The sequence below is a fragment of the Ceratotherium simum genome, chromosome 8, assembly GCF_057802395.1.
Source record: "Ceratotherium simum simum isolate JZ-2026a chromosome 8, ASM5780239v1, whole genome shotgun sequence".
NCBI classification, from domain to species: Eukaryota; Metazoa; Chordata; class Mammalia; order Perissodactyla; family Rhinocerotidae; genus Ceratotherium; species Ceratotherium simum.
Window position 1 is genome coordinate 41,305,329 of NC_141907.1, and position 14,147 is coordinate 41,319,475.

The following is a 14,147-nucleotide window of genomic DNA, read 5'->3' on the forward strand; positions in this document are numbered from 1 at the left end:
CAAAGTCAACTCTGAGGGCTTTACATGCATTAATTAGTCCTCACTGCAACTCTCTTCATGTGATTCAACAAATACGCCTGGCCTGTGGCACTTACATTCTAGCAGGGAGCAGGCAATCAGTACACAAGTAAGCAAGTGAATAAATAATCTAGTTTGTCTCAAACTTCTTTAACAGTGAGCTTTCAACACTGAATCCATGGGCCAGCAGCTATCAACCTTCTCCTGAAATGAAATTCACAAATAAACTCTTAATCATTATTATAGTCAAAAAGGGCACTGAGTAAGCAGTACTGGCCCTACCCACCCCTACTGTTTATCTCCAGTTTACAGAAGAAAATTGAGATTGTGTCAAGAATCTCGATTCCTTTCCCTAACATTTTCCCCAAATTGCTTATAACACTTCTGCCACTCTAATATAGTATCCTGCATCCCTCATCTACCTCATGACCCACACACCACAAACACCCAGTACTGCAAGCTGCATGCTTCTTTTAATGGCTTCTCTAGTTTCAAAGCAAGAGTTTAGCTACGCTTCGCTTAACATGCACAGGAAAAGAACAGGTGTAGGACTTCTGCTCAAGAGCCTTCTTATTATGCCCTGTACCACTGGAATAGTTTTTGTTTCTGACCTTTTGACATTATGATGAACAATAAACCCACCTCTAGAGATGTACCCAAAATACTGTGTGCATGTATGTGTATAACTTGAAATAATTATTTTCTCCATGTGAATAAGTTGTCAATTTGCTATAATGATCATCAGTTTGTTTATATTCAACTTTTAAAAAGTGGGTGGGAGTCTCACTGCCCATCCCCCTTATATGTAATCACTTTCATTAGCTTCTGGCTTATCCTTCTTGAACTGTCTATTTGCAAAATTGATTAAATACACGTATGTGTATATATATATTTTTTTTCTTATTTTCTCTGTTTTATGAAAGATAGCGTACTAGACACCTTGTTCTGCATCTTGCTCTGGTTTTCAGTAATGGTAAAATCTTTAACAAGTTACCTACACTTTGAGTTTATTCATCTGTAAAATGAGGAGAACACTTGTGAGGATTAAATAGAAAAATGTAAGGAACTCACCACAGGGCTGGGCAGAGTGACACATTCAATACAATAAATGTTACCTCTACGCTGTCCCTACACTGCCCCTGCTGCTGCCCATGGGGGTAAGATGGCTACAACTCACACCAGACAAATGCCCCTTCAGACTGTAGAATACATGCCCACGGGCAATCAGGAGAGCACAGCAGATCATCCCAGCTTAAAAGGTTCATAGCGCTCTCCCTAAGGGAAATAGAGAAAGTTTTCAGTCAGTTATTAAACACGCAGGATGACTACCACAAGTTTATTGTTTGAGACAAATTTAAAAGGATTCCCAGAAAGCCTATGTATATGTACATTAGATTCTTCCACCTTCAAACAGAATCAAGGTTTCTGAATTTCGTTATGTATTTGAACACTCTGGTGTATCTAGAGAGGGCTAGACAGTGCCACTGGGAGGAAAACTTTTCCTCTACCAACTGAGGTTCAAGTAGTTGAGGGCCTGTGTATTAAAGATATATTAATAGGAGAAAAGTTATGATACATGTATGCGGGAGCATGCTATAAGGAGTAGCTCTCTGAACTGCCGGAGATAAGACACCAGCTTAATGGGATGGGGGAGCGGGTGTTAAGGCTTCAGTGGGAAAGTACGGAAGGTTCTGACAGGACTTATTTACGCAATTCCCCGCGAGGTCCTGATGCCAAGTCAGGCTCCTCCCTTACAGAGGCTCCCCTGGAGAGGATTTATGGCAGGTGAATTCTCAGAAAGGCCCACTTTACTCATCAAAGGGAATATAGAGAAGGCTCTTTTTCTGCAGCTGCTGTTTGTTCAGATGTTCTCAGTTTAAAATAGTCTTTATGCCATTCTGGCAGGGTTAGTCCCTTCATTTCCCTGTTTGAAACTTGAAGTTTCACAGGCAAGAAGCTGGGTCGCTTGCTGTGCAGAGAGATTTTGGGTTGGAAGTCGGGAGGTAAGAGATCTGCGGAAACAACAACATAGATTAGAACAAGGATGAAAAAGCAGAAAAGAACAAATCCAAACACATAGCCTCATTTCCCGCTTAACCAGTCTCCCAATCCCGAGAATATCTCAGTCCACTTAAATCTTTCACTCATTCAATGTAGAATCTTGGCCTGTTCTTTTATACGGTTGACAGCAGCCATCACTTCTCCTGACTTATTTACATACAGGCAGCACTGTCTGCCAATGAGCGCACACGTTCTTTCTGGTTGCGCAGCTGGGGTATCCAGGAGATGACGGCTTTGGAGTACAGTGGCTAATCCGCTCAATCCTGATTGGCGTGCTTCCAAGGTCTGCAGAGTGGCAGTGAATCCTTGCTCCATTGCTTTGAAGATGTTCGAAATTGCTTCTTCTAGATCAGAAGTTTCCAAACTTCGAAAAAGAGTCCTTATTGAATTGGTGTTGAGACACATGAGTGGATCGTCTCTGTCTCCTTGGGTGTGTCTACGTGGTGCTACTTTATGTATGTAGGAGCCTAGGTTTGAAATTTGGCTAGCATTTAAAGTGGGATACCTGGTGGGGAAGGTGCCAGGTATCCAAGTCCACATTGTCCTGACCATTTCGGTGGCAACCCTTTATATACCTTATTGACGCATAAAATAAAGAGACCAGAATCATTCACGGACAAGGTCAGAGTGGAACCTGTGATCCACCAGGTTGGGGTCCGGTGTCCATTGTGACCTTTGTCATTAGTTATGCTGGCACCTGCACATCTCCATTTCCCATGAGCCTCTGTCAGGCTATAAGAGCAAAACAGGTTGCGAAATAACTGGTAGAGACTTTTGGTTTGATTTTGGCAGTTATAGAGATAGGTGTCCCTACCTGACCAGGTCATTCCAGAATTTTGGTCCACCCACATGTAGTTCTGGGTATTGGGCAGACCAACCAGGGGAACAGCCGAGCTGTTCCAGCTCCCATTTGCGTGGCCTGCGAACCAGGAATACTGTCCAGTGACTAGGCAAATATTTGTATCAGAATAATCAGTCTTGGACTCATTTATAAAATCTATAGAGCATTTGAAGGTGCCACCTGTAGAATCAAACCACAGTATTAATGACAGTATTGTTTTGGTATATTACCTAGGAAGGGTCCAGTGCCATTTTTGTTTTTAATGCAAAGAAAAAAACTTCTCTCCAACAGCCTCACCTGAGTAAAGGATAGACCTTGAGCTTCCACGGGGGGTTCCCAATGCCAAATCACTCTACCATAGGAGGAAGTAGAGGGATTTTGCACTCCTGCTTGTGGATGCCATTCCCTTTCATACAACCACTGTCCAGAACAGGTCCACCAGGTGCTTGCACTGGCAGGAACAAAAACTAGTTTAGGTTTTTGTGTGTTATCCAGATGTTGACATAACCAGCAGTCAGATTAATTAGTTAAGGCGGCCAGGGTTTGGAAGACTGGTGTGAGTGTTGGGGTTGTGCTAGAATTGTTGAAAAAACAGCAAGCGTTAGTTGAAGCAAGACACAGTTTGAAAGGGAGCCCATAGTGGAGGAACAGGGAGAGAATAGGGTAAGACAAGCAACCTCCGGCCAATCTTTCTGTAAATAAAGGAGGAAGGGTTCTGTTTAAATTTCTAGGTCAGAGAATTTTCCAGGTCAGGAAAAGAAGAGGTTTCAAGAGAAGATAAGTGAAGACAAAATTCTTGATCCAAGATCTTGGGTAAAGCTGTCTACTTCATGCTGTTGTCTGGTTCTGGAGCCCAAATCGCTCTGGAAATCTTCAGTCTGAGGTCACTCATAGGGATGGCCTTCTAATCGTCATGGGGGTGATGATCTGGATGTAGCTTGGTATGTTTCACATGAAGCCAGAAGGACTTTTGATGACAGTATAGATGGTTAGCAGTGCTTCCTAAGGCCTCTCCCAGCAAGGTGACCATGCATGTTTTCTTCTAAAAACATTGATGTATGCTCTATCTCCTGGTAGAAAGGGATGGCAAGGCTTGTCAGTCAGTGAAGACCATGCTTTTTTCACCTGCTGATGATACACTCCAAGTATAATAGTTCTTGTCTATAACTAGTGATAGTATTGAATTTTTCACTCAAGTCCACATAATGCTCACCCAATCCAGGAATGGAAGGTTTACAGATGCCGGCAGACGTGGGGCGACCAAAGACTACTTCAAAGGGGGTCAGTTTTTTTTTTTTTTTGTGAGATCAGCCCTGTGCTAAAATCTGCCAATCCTACTCTTTTTTTGCTGAGAAAGACTGGCCCTGGGCTAACATCCGTACCCGTCTTCCTCCACTTTATGTGGGACGCCGCCACAGCATGGCTGGACAAGCGGTGCATCAGTGCACGCCCGGGATCCGAACTGGCGAACCCGGGGCGGCCGCAGCGGAGCGTGAGCACCTAACTGCTTGTGCCACCGGGCCGGCCCAAAGGGGGTCAATTTGGAATATTCTGGATCTCTATAAGGACCAGAGATAATGCTTCTGACCATTTAAGCCTACTTTTTAGGCAGATTTTTCCTAGGGTTCTTTTTATGTCTAGATTTTTACATTCTACTTGCCCCGAGGATTGGGGATGGTAGGCGGTGTAAAATTTTAACGAATATTCCAGAATCTTTGCAAGCAAGTGATTTTTTCCTGCTATAAAATGAGTTCTTTGGTCTGACTCAGTTCATAAAGGGATGCCAAAACAAGGAATAATCTAAGCTATTAGTTTATTTACAACTGCTGTGGCAACAGCATGTCTAGTCAGATAGCATAGTCCATCTACTAAATGTGCAGACAATAACCAAACAGTAAGAATAACCTGAGGCTGGAGGTAAATCTATAAAGTCCATCTGGAGTGTCATAAAGGGCAGTGTGGGTCTTGGAAGACACCCTGGGGTACAGTGGTTACCTCCAGAAACTTGGCGAGATTTACAGGTAGTGCATTGGAGAAAAATTTGGTCAGAAATGTTGTGGATGCCAGGACAGAACCAAATGTCTTTTACCTCCTTGATCATCCCATTTGCACGTTCCATTTGATGGGAGATTAGTACCAGCCAAAAGGTCAAAGGATAAGGAGCTACAGGAAGTCCATTTGGTCCAATGTATAATCCGTGTGATAAAGGCTTGGCACCTTTTTGTAGCCATTGCTTTTTCAGGTTGTGGGGCACTTGCCTGACAGCTAGTGGTATCAGTCAGGGATAAGGGTAGGGTTGCAAGCTGGGTGGAGAACGGATGGGATGGGGGTCCCATTTTCAGCTGCCCTGTAGCAGCTTTGTTAGCCCTATCTATTACTTCCTACAGATAATGTGTAATGTTTCCTTGGTGCGTGTTGGGCAGTGAACAATAGCTATTTCAGTAAGAAGATAACCATCTTGTAACGGGGAAGCAATGATTGATATACCCATCGGTGATAGAAGCACCCGCAGAGGTCAAGAATTTGCGGAACTTCCAGAGTCTGCCAACAGCCTGACAGCCAAAGGCATATCTAGTCGGTGTAAACAGTGGTCGTTTTCTCTTTTGCCAACGTGTAAGCTCTAGTAAGAGCTATGAGTTTGGCAGCTTGGGCTGATTTTATAGCAGGCAAAGAGTGTGCTGCAAGTGTTTCATGTAAGGAAACTATGGCAGAATTTTGTTTACAAGAACCATCAAAGAATACAGCAAGTCTGGATGGCTAAAGGAAGTCTCTAAGAGGTCTTCTCGTGGTTTAGAAACCATCTCTATGTTGTAAGGCAACCACATGGAATGGAGTAGGGTTCTTTATTATCAGGAGGGGTAATAGTGTAGCTGGGTTTAGAGTATTAGGGACACAAGATGATGGAGGGGTTGGTTGATAGGGCCTGTTCATAGATGGCCTATCTATCGTTGAGTAGTGGTGCCGTTTTATGGACTCGTAAGAGAGCTGATACAGCATGGGGAACATAAAGGTGAACAGAAGAAACTTGTGTAAAGGCACTGGCTTTGTTAATCAGGGTGGCAGCTGAGGCCACTGCACAGAGGCATAGGGGCATGCCTGATACCACAGGGTCCAACCGATGAGAAATATTCTATGGAATGTATCTGAAAGGAAAAAGGTTGTCCTAGAATACCAGCAGCTATCCCACTATTTTTATGGCAATATAAGTGAAAAGGTTTGTCAAAACTGGGTAATCTCAAGGCTGGAGGGTGGACAAAGCTAATTTCAGCACTTCAAAGGAGGCCAATGCCTCGGTAAAGGGTTCTGTGGTTGCATCTGGGAGGAGGACACATAAAGGTTTGGCAAGGGCAGCAAAATGGGAATCCATTGGCAGCAACAGCCAGCTGCCCATGAAGATTTGCATAATTGTTCCTCTTTGGGAGAGGGATGGTCAAAATTGATTCAAGGTGTTTTGGGGGGATGTTTTGAGTACTCTGAAATATTTCATGGCCTGAGTAGGTAACTGTTGTTTCTGCCCAGTGAAGTTTGCCTCTGGGGGCTTTATGACCTTTGTCAGTCAGTGCCTCCAGATGTTCTCAATTTATAGTCTGTATGTCAGTCTTGTGCGTTGTTCCTGCCTTCAGTGACAAATACCAACACCTTACCTAAATGAACCAGCAATGCTAAGGTTTAGTTTGAATTTATCACTTGTGCTCTGAGCTGTGTAAAAATATCACAAAGGTGCTTAAACTGAAAGGAAATTTTCTTCTGGTTCTGCTGTGACTCCAGACAGGATCCAAAGAGGAGTGTGACAATCTCTTCTCTGGGTTTTATGGAGACTTACTCTGCCCTTCTGTGTTAGCCTCTTAAGGCACTGTGTCAACCTTAAAAGGGTACAGGAAAGGGCCATTTGGGGTTTTCACAGGGTTCTCTACGATTTCCTGCCCTCCTGCTTCATCAATATCCCCTGGACGTCAGCAGTTTCTTTAACAGGCCGGAAAACCCAGGAGAAGCAGCTGTTGTGCGGGTGGAGCCCGTGAATGTAAATTTCCTTTATGTTAAGGGAAAGCCGGATTTGGGCCTCTGCACCAAACACGCGCCCGGCAACCCTCCGGTTGCCACTGGCCACGTGCTCAGGTCCTGGGTCATTTCATTTCACTCCAGGACCGGGACCTACCTGCGCTTAGAACTCAGACTGCTGTGATACCGGCTCAAGACAAGGTTGACATAAGGAAAGCCATATTGTAGAAAAGAAAAACTATTGTAACTTTGAATGACTTCTGACGAACTAACCCAGCTGGATGTGCACCCTCCAGGAGATCTAACTGCTCTGTAGATTTTCCGACCCCTGCTTGTGCATGTACCTCCCAGCTGCAGTAAGATGATAATTTTGTTTTTTTGAGTTGCTTAGGAATGTGATGACCCCCAGAACAGAGAATTTATGCTGATAAATTCAGTGAAAACTGAAAGATCTGGTGTGGCACTTCCAGTCGATAACACCAGAAGGTCAGCATTCCTAATCCCCTCCCCAATAACCCAATGGCCTATATAACTGCTGTAAGATTTTGTGACCCCTTAAGATGGTTCTTTTGGACATGAGTAGGCCATCTTCCCTCTTGCTAGCAAGATGTAATAAAAAAGTCCTTTTTCTCCTACCACCTTGACTTACCATCTTGACTACTGGCATGTCTTGCAGCGAGCAGAAAACCCCACGTTGGGCGCTAACAGCTGCACCCCAGCAGACGCTGCGCACGCACAAACTCCCCAGACCCAAGGTCGGTCTGGGATGGGCTCTTGGAGCGCAGGCGGGGCCCGCCTCAACCCGCTACAAAGTAGGCACGGCTGCGCCCTGGGGAAGCAAAACGCAAAGCTGTTACCGCCCCAGGGGCTGCCCGCCGGGAACCCTCCCCCGGCCCGCAGCCCGCGGCGTCTGCGCCTCGCGCGGCCCCGGGACGGGCACGGCCGCCCGCCCCCCGGGCCACCGAGGGCTGCTCTACCCCTCCGTTCTGGCCGCCAGGAGCAGCGGAGCTCGGGGCGGGCAAAGCTCGAGGGGACGGGGGGCGAGCCCAGCCCCACCCGGGCCAGCCGGCCGGGTGCCCTCCCCGCCGCGAGGAGCCGGAGCCCCGAGCCACACTCACCGCCCACCTTCGAGGGACAAAGGAATCTGCAACCCGCCAAAACCTAGCCGGCACGGGGCAGGCGGAGTGCCGCGGGGTGGGCAGCCTATCCCCGAGAAGGCTTAGGCGGGGGCGGGGCGGGAGGAGGGCCGCGGGGCGGGGCTGTCAATCCCCAGGGGCGGGGGCGGGGCGAGAGGCGGCTGCCGGGTGGGCAACCAATCACCGGGAAGGCTGAGGCGGGGGGCGTGGCGGGAGGAGGGCCGCAGAGCGGGCAGTCAGTCCCCCGGGGAGGCGGGGACAGGGCAGGGCGGAAGGAGGGCGGTGGGTCGGGCTGTCAATCCCCGAGAGGCGGGGGCGGGGCTAGAGGAGGCTGCCGGGCGGGCAACCAATCACCGGGACGGCTGGGGCGGGGTCGGGGCGGAGAGGGGCGGGCCCGGCCATCGGTGCCAAAGGACTTCCGGCCCGCGTTGTTTTGGCTATTGCTTTGGCAGGAGGAGTAGCCGACTGTGAGCGGAGCGTGCTTTTTGCAGCTTCCGGGAGCCCGGACGGGGGAACGGGTTCCCTCAGGAGGGCCTTGGCCCTTGTGGATCTGGTTCTCTCAGGCCAACGTTCTTTCCACGGCGACTCCTGGCGAGGCCCTAGCCGTTACCCTCTGCCCCGCTCAGCCCCTGGGCCATGGCTCTGGGTCACACAGCCTCCTAGAACCCTGAACTACTCTTTCCTGTGCCACGTTTTTATTCACTTTTGAGATCCTGCTATGTGCCATGCACCCTTCTAATCCTTAAATGGACGAAACAGAGGCCTTAGACTGACATTCTAGTAGAGAACAAAGAATCAAGAAGTAAACATAAAATATGTCTTAGGGTGATAAATGCTAAGGAGAAAAACATAACTATTTATTACAACTTGAGAAACTAAAGATAGCAAATAGTCATTCCTGTGGAAAAAAATGCCTCTTCTGACACCAAGAAACAAAGAAACAACTCATCGTGACTGGGGTTTCTGTGCTGCTTTGGAAAATATATTTCACTGCAGAAATGACTACATATGATAAAAGGCTCTTTACTAGGAGTGATGGCTGGTTGGCACCCTGCGCATCTGAGTAGGGTCCTATTTTGGTCCGTATTTGATAATACAGAGGAGACCAAGATGCACCCTGGGGTGCAGACACATGTCCTGGTGGAGGATACTCATGAAGAAGACTAACTGTTGTGGCGATGGGATAGTGGGCTTTAAACCCTTCAGCTTCCCAGGCCTGTAGCCTGCTTTATCCTTCCCACTGTTCTGTCAGCTGGAGGGGGCCCCACCATATCCAGCAGCACCATTCCCGACCCTCCAGTCTGAGCTCTAGTCCCACTGACCTCCTCAGGCCAGTCTTTACGTTTTGTCTCCTGCCTCTTTGCTGACTTCCTCTCTCTCTTTTTCGCTCTTTTGTCTGGCTCAATATAGGGGTTTAGCCACTATTCGTAATGCCCTTTGCTAATGTTGACCCACTACCCCATCTCTAACTATGTTTATTTCATTGATTTCTCTTTTCCTCCCTCTCCCTTTTAAATTAAATTTACATTTTTTTCCCCTAAGCTACTTTTACCTAGTAAATTATCTATGTTCCACAGTATAGGTGAGTACAGCCAGGGGTACAGTGGCTATGAAATATAACAGAAAGAGGGAAATGGTCAATCCTTGGAGCCGTAGCCTCATGTTGGGATGTGTTTATTCATTTATAGAACCCATATGTATTGAGAACCTACCATATGCCAAGCACTGGGGTAGACCTGGAGGTAAATAGACTGAGAAAAAACCCAAAACATGGACGTTGTCCTTGTGGAAGCTTTAGTCCAGTGGGCAAAACAGAGATTAATACAAGAATCTCATCAAAAATGTAAAATTATCACTTAATGAGAGCTAAAATGGAGATCAAAGACTCAGCTGTGAGGTTGAGGAAGGGAGGATTAAGCAGAAAATTGAAGATGAGTTTATGAGGCAAAAGAGAGGAGCTTGGGCTCTAGCTCCAGACAGAGGGAAGAGCACGTGCAGAGTGCGCTCTAGGAAGGAGCTCAGTGTATTCATGGAAATGCAGGGAGGCCCCTGCTCAAAATCCAAGGTGTGGGGATAGAGGGATGCAGGATAAGACGTGATATAAACTGGGCTGCAGGGGGCGATGTGGCGGGAGATGCCAGTGGCTGCCAGACCATATCAGACCTTGTAGACCATGTTAAAAATGCCCATAAATGATGCTCATTAATGACGTCTTGTTTAAAGGCATGTAAATAAAAAGTTGACATTTGCGAGGCTGGCATGTGTTCAGGCCACATGTTAACTATAATAAGAACTAACCTTTATTGCACACTTGCTGTATGCTCTGCACTCCTTTAACTGCTCTACAGAGATTTTCTCCTTTAATCCTTTCAGCTGCCTACTGAGTACAATAGGCACAATGAAATTCCTCATTTTGCCCCTGAGGATCCACATATTGCAAATATTTCGTGAGAGCTATTCTATTCCCAGTCTAACAGTATAGGTGGCTGGTGAACATATTAGGAATTCTAAGCACATCCAAACAGTATAGCAGCCAGTGGCTCAACTCCCCCCCGAAACACACACACATTTGTACACAAAAGTGTACACACACTTAGGAAAGGAAACTGAAATCAGAGCTGCAATGGCCAGATGGTGGACACAGGATGGCAGCATGGAATTCTCAATTTCTGTAACTTTAAAGGTGCTTTTCCTTAAAAGTGGTTGTGGGATCTAATTTAGAACGCTTTAAAATCCAGAATTATATTAAGGCAGCTGTATTAGAAGTTTCGCGTTGACCAGCTGGACCCAAACAGTAGCACTTGCTGTCCTATAGTGTTTGATTATATTGGATTTTAAATATTGCTTTTTCTTTAAAAATAGTTCTTTAAAATGATTACATGTTATCTATTATGCTTAGCATCCAATGTATTCCATGAAATTACTATATAAATTATATTTGGTTGGTCAGTTAAACTGATTAGTATAACGTATCCAATGGAAAGAGCAGCCAAAATGAGCTATTTAATTCTATTAGCGAAAATTGAGTGAAGAGATAGACCTGCTGCTTCTGTAGCACAATTTTAATGAGACTGCTTGAGTTGAGTCCTGTTCTACATCAAAAAAGGAACACAAATCCCTTCAGGTTCTATTTCTGGCTCTACCACAGCTTTGCTATTATACCCAGAGCAAGATGGAACCTGTTACTTTTTTTCCATCTGCAAAATGTAGGCAATGCTTTTAGCCTTTTTCACAGGAGTGGCAGGATTAATGAGTGCCACAAATGACCTTGACCTGTTTTGTAACTGCAAATACATTTTTAGTGCCATATTTTCATGAAAATCTGCTAGTTTTTTTCTGATGAGTTAACATTAGGCTAAAACACTAAAGTCTGGAATATGTACTTTATCAGCTGCTCTTTAAAATTCCAATTTCCAAATTTAAACAAAGGTAGAATAAGGTAAATTTTTCAAGCGATAATCAAAACAGTAGGAAGGAAGTGAAAGGGTTGCCTTGTAACTGGAGGTCTATTTGGTTTTTCAAAATTGAACTCTTTGTTTTCAATAAGATCAGTAAGAGTATCTGAAATACATCATTAAAGCCTATGTTGAATGAGGCTGGCTTGGTGGAAAAAAACAATGTCAAAAGTGTCGGGATGTGGTAGGTGAGGGAGTTTACGTCAGGCCAGTTGAGAAGTTTGGACAATGTGCTTTAGAGTGATTGTTGATTAGTCTGAGATCTTTCCATCAATCCTGGTACTGATGCTGTGGGCCTGGAATTGATGGTACTTGAAGTAAGAAGACACTCTTAAATTTGGTGATTTTGCAGGCCTCCAGCTAGTCAGAAGTTTCTCTTATCCATCCTAGGCGACTGTACTTATCTCCATCACTGTGGGAGAGCTCAGTCCTAATTTCAGCAACTAGCTCAGATACACATTGTGATTTACTTGTTTTTGAAAGAGGGAATTCAGGTCAGAATCACAAGGAATGAAATCAACTACTTCAAAATATGGAGCTGGTTGGTAGGAAGTGTCTAATTCTCCACCTGAATAGATGCCAAGTGGAGGTATTTCCAGTAGACTAACATGCCTGGCTGTCGCTGCTGCCTTCCTCACTGTTCCCCAGGGAAGGATGAGCTTCTTCTATCATTGATGAGTTGGAAGAAAGAACTGAGCAGGAAGTGGCAGTCTCTCCCTATCTCCAGCCTCTGACACCTGCTGACCTGCCAGAGCTAATGTGAATTCTGTCTTCTGCAACTGAGTCTGTCTAACATATTTGCTTCATGCCTCTGACCATGCTGATATTAATGTTTGTTATCTGGACTCTGGGATGAATTTTACATAAAGAATGAAGACAATCCCTATTCATAAACTTCCTTCAAATCAATTCTTACCTCATTTCAGTAACTCAGAGGAGAAATCACCCTTTAATATGTGCTGGAATTCATATGACATTGGAAATAACGAATATTCTGTCTTCTGCTCTTGCTCACATTCTTCTATACACTTCATGGCAGTGGCTGTAAAAATGCAGAATGAATGGGAAAAGTGTAACAGTTTTACATTTGACAGTTCCTACTATTATTTTAACTAAGACTGTGAGCTGTGTGAGGCCATGTCTTTGATCTAGCATGGTAGCTAATGTATTTGAAACTTAACACATATTTGTTGATTGAATGAATTATTAAATTCAGGATATTTTAATTGGAAATGTTAAAAGCCATTTTGAGGTATTTAATAATGCCCTTAATCAAATTCTAGTAGCATAGTGAGGTTACTTACAGGTAATGTGATCCAGCCTGGGGGTCTTACCAAGCTCATTTTGAGACAGACTCATCATGGAAGTCGTGGGTGTGCAGAATTGAGGAAGCTTTTAAGCAATTGTCATACACACGAGGGCACCACCACATCAGCCTAGACCTCACATGAACACATAATACACAAATACAGAATCCCAGCCAAACACTTCCAGATGGGAAGAGTTAAAAAGGATAGAGTCCATCCTGGACACTGATTACAGGGAAAATGATATCAGCTCTCTGGGGCCTGAAGGTCTAGCCCATGCCCCATAATGGTTGTCATATCATCATCTTCCTCACCTTCAGCCTGTGTCTAATGAGTCCCTTTTTACTAAGTGTACTTCCTCTGTACTCCCATATGGCGTACTCCACCTGCCCATGCTTGCTCCAGTTGACCTACCCCCAAGTGTTCTCCCTCTCCTTTCCTACACTCCTGGGGACTCTCATTTTCAGCCATGTGGGTGAAGGGTCGTCTGCACTTCCATTCATGCACTTAATTGGACAACAGGCACTAATTAAGCACCCACTCTATTGGGCACTGCTCTTTGTGTTTGGGATACAAAGATGATCCAAACATGGTCCTGGCTTTCTAAGAGCTCTTGGATGATGACCATACAGTAAGTGATGTGGTTGAGGTAGCACTGGGTGCTGTGGGAGACAGAAATGAGGCATCAAACTAGCCTGGGAAGTCTGCCAGGAGCAAGGCCTCCTTCCTCAAGTTGCCACGTCCCAGAAGAGATGGAGGTGGAGGCGGAGGCGGAAGAGGTGGAGGCGAAGGGGGAAGAGGTCGAGCTGGAGGCGGAAGAGGTGGAGGTGGAGGCGGAAGTGGCGTTGAGAATTTCCAACAAGCCCCACATCCAGACCAAAAGGCTTTGGGAAGCTGCGCGTGTGCTCAGAAGAGGAATAGTCAGACGTGGGCTCTGGAGAGGAAGGAAAGGGAACTTCTGCAGACATTACAGAAAATGTCAGGTGTTTAGATTTTCGGGCTTAGAAACAGCACTTGTCCCTCTTTGTGATGGAACCTTGTTGGCGCCCTTTTAAAGTCGGTGTTAGAGAATCAAGGCTAAGAGATGAAAAAGGGTCCATTTACTAAAATTCTCCTGTAATACATCAGGAAAAAAATGTGTATGTGAGTTATAGGTATTTTTACTATAATTTTAGAGGAGGTTTATGGTTTCCTAACAAGCTTCACTCAATATAACGCACATACTTGTATAGACAAGTTGAGGAAAAAGCCTGATTGACATTAATCTCAAAGGTGTTGCTGGGAAGGTTTTTGTTTGGTTGTCTTTGAAGTGAAGATCAGAGGTGATTCT

At 45.4% G+C, this 14,147-nt stretch overlaps 1 long non-coding RNA gene and 1 other non-coding gene across 4 annotated transcripts; both read right to left on the reverse strand.

Moving 5' to 3' along the window:
- Window positions 1-1,340: 1,340 nt before the first annotated feature.
- LOC147916444 (uncharacterized) lies at window positions 1,341-8,138 on the reverse strand. Of its 3 annotated transcripts, XR_015552918.1 has the most exons (4): window positions 8,038-8,138; window positions 7,569-7,748; window positions 2,240-3,990; window positions 1,341-2,030 (listed from the first exon to the last, which is right to left on the reverse strand). It is a non-coding gene; the product is annotated as an uncharacterized LOC147916444 (long non-coding RNA). The 3 variants fall into 3 exon arrangements; XR_015552917.1 differs by lacking the exon at window positions 1,341-2,030 and having other exon boundaries at window positions 2,037-3,990; XR_015552919.1 differs by lacking the exon at window positions 1,341-2,030 and having other exon boundaries at window positions 2,037-3,990; window positions 8,045-8,130.
- Window positions 6,675-6,796, reverse strand: LOC147916445 (small nucleolar RNA SNORA26). The gene has a single exon (XR_015553085.1). It is a non-coding gene; the product is annotated as a small nucleolar RNA SNORA26 (small nucleolar RNA).
- Window positions 8,139-14,147: the final 6,009 nt, after the last annotated feature.